This window comes from Poromitra crassiceps, assembly GCF_964638095.1.
Source record: "Poromitra crassiceps genome assembly, chromosome: 11".
NCBI classification, from domain to species: Eukaryota; Metazoa; Chordata; class Actinopteri; order Beryciformes; family Melamphaidae; genus Poromitra; species Poromitra crassiceps.
Window position 1 is genome coordinate 2825407 of NC_139643.1, and position 2999 is coordinate 2828405.

Consider the following 2999-nt stretch of genomic DNA (forward strand, 5'->3'; position numbering starts at 1 on the left):
GATTTGTTTTTGATTTGATTCATTAGTAAGTCTCTGCTTGATTAGCAGAATATTTTCTTTTCGTTTCTTGTTTTGTTTTGTTGTGTTATGTTTTGTACTGTTATTTTTAATGTTGACGGACCCCAGGAAGAATAGCTGCAGCCTTGCTGTAACTAATGGGGATCCTAATAAACAATAAACAATAAACAATAAACAATAAACAATAAACGTATGTTGATAGAGGGGAAGCCGCACACTCGGACACTTCTTCCAGATGCAAGAAAGTGTAATTTATCGCTATTTGACAACAGTTTCGGCCGTAGCCTTACAAACACAGTGCAAGACAGCCATTATAAAGACAGGTGGGCTGATTGAATGGACAACACCTGTCCTGTGAAAGCACACCTGAGTGTGATTACAATGACACCATAGGATCAGTCATGCAGTAATAGGCTACATTTAGACAGTAGATTAATCAAAACATTGATGTCACAGGTAGGCTGTATACCATAATATATCATGAATCTATGTGAATAAATAGATTTATATAAATAGTAACTAATCACAGCTTAATGCATAGAGATAAATCCTGAAACAAGAAGAAAAAAGAAGAAAAAAGCATACAGTATATACAGATATAAGGGTTTGTGGACTACACACAATCTGACCAACTCTAAATTGTGTGTCAGCTGTTTCATCCATCTTATTTTTCTTCAATCTGCATTGAAAATGTGCAAAAATTCACCAGCTTCTCACAACAGTTGTAGCCTAAGCCAGTGGTTTTCAAAGTGGGGTCCCCAGTAAAAAGGGGGGATAATCTATTTTCACTATAATTCCATCCATAAGTAACACAATCTAAGCTAGTGTAGAAGTGAATAACTAAGCTAATAGTAACCATAACAGCACAAATAATAATAAATATACAGTATTTACTCTGAGAAATGAAATAATGATAAAAGGAACAATTATTGATGGTTAAAACTGAACAATGATATCACAACAGTCTAATCCTAATGCTAAATTAAAATGAAATATTCCTCTAAATCTGTCTTCAAACTGCAAAAGGAAAAAAAATGCCCAAATTTGTTTCCTCCCTTGCTTTCAAGCTCAGGAGCCGCCACTGACGTACACACAGTTTAGAGTTCTTAGTTTCAGCCTGAGCCCGACGGAACCTGACTCAGCCCGACAGGCTCATGCCAGGTTCATGCTGACAATTTATGCTAACTGGTCGGGTCGGGCTTCAACTTACTATACAGTCGGGTCGGGTTTGAATTTTCAGGCCCGATGAGACATACCTCAGACCACAACTCTCTATGACCTTTTTCCGTAGGGTTAGGATACGGGCCGATGCCGGGCTTGTTTTTTCTTTTTTTAAATTAATAGGTCCGGGCCAGGCCGGGGTCGGGCCTTTTCAATAATTAAATTAAATAATGTTGTATTACTCACTTGATTTTACACAGCAGAGCACAGTCAGACAAAGACGAGGAGTGCACAGACACTCCCCCAGCCACAGCCACACAGTCACACACAGACCCTCACGTGACGTTAGTCTGCCAGTTATACTCATGTCATGACATGTAGCTTTCCGCTCAGTCAGCAACAGACAGCGTGCTGTGTCAGTATGTAAAAAAAAGCCATGTGTGCCGTGTCCGTCGGTGTACAGCGGACAGCTCCCGAACAGAGAGAGAGAGAGAGAGAGAGTCAAATAGAGAGAGAGGCTGCAGGAGCAGGACGGCCGCGCCAGCAGCTGAGGAACAGAGAGAGAGGGAGAGATGTGTCATTATATCGTAATATTGGCTTCGGGCATCGCAACGGGCTCGGGCCAATTAATTTCATAACTTATCCGAGCCGGATCGGGCACGGGTCTGCATGTCACGGGCCAGGGAGGGCTCGGGCCGAGATTTCAGGCCCGCGCAGCTCTCTAACCCACATACATCTAGCCTCTCCAATCCTTCCCTGCTTCCCCTCCCTTGCTCACAGCCCAGCCAATCAAGCCTGAACCTGTGACAACAATATCGACCAGCTCGAGCCACTTCCAGACCACAAGAGGACAGAAGACCGGGACCATGGTCACGTTTGGTCCTGGCGCACATGCGGAAGACTGCAGAAGGGACACAGGCGTGCTACACGCATGAATTGGCATGAGTTTAGTCTCACATCCCCAAAAAAGTGCGCCCATGGCACATCGCCACCAGAGTCTTTTTTGTATATTTTGTTTAACCATTTTTTTGTTCACATTCTACCCATAATTCTAAAATAGTTTATGTTTTATTATCTTTAGTCATTTTTAAAGTTTAAGCTTATTACCGAGTGAAAGATGCAGGGGTTGCAGCCAAGACCAGGGGGTGCTGCGGCCACCTCTGCACCCCCTTTCCCACCCACAACCTGATCATCTATCTGCCTTGGATAATTGAAAAGTCAATTAAATTCAATAAATATCTGCACATAGAGCCTTTTTCACAGCGTGAAATTACCCTACTTCTGGTCGCTCCTGGAGAAGACACATACAAATCCTCTAATGGCTCCTCCAACTCTTCAACAACATTAAAGCTGTCTTACTGGACATTCACACCGGGGCGATTTTCCCATGATTTGTGTGAGCAAATTCATGTGACTGAAGCTTTTTTCACCTGGGTGTGAAGGCACTGTTAGATTGCTGACACTATGTGCAGACTCATTTCTATCCTCTTTTTGGTCCAGCACCTACCTTGAAGATCTTTTGGATGTCCACAACCCCTTCACCGTTTGTAGAGTTAGACTGCTGAAAATTTGGCATAGAGTCCACATAATGGCCGTAATGAAACCTGGCAAAGATTCACCAGGATCAAAAACTTAGACCAATCTCTCTGCTGTGCCACCCTTAAAAACTCTTCGAAAGAGACAGTGAAGATGGTTTCCACCAAGGCCTGATCACAGGAGCAGCATTCTTTGACCTAACAGCTGCCTATGACACTGTAAATCATACATGTCCTCTGTGTGATATCTTGGAAATCACCAAGAACACACATCTCACTGAACTG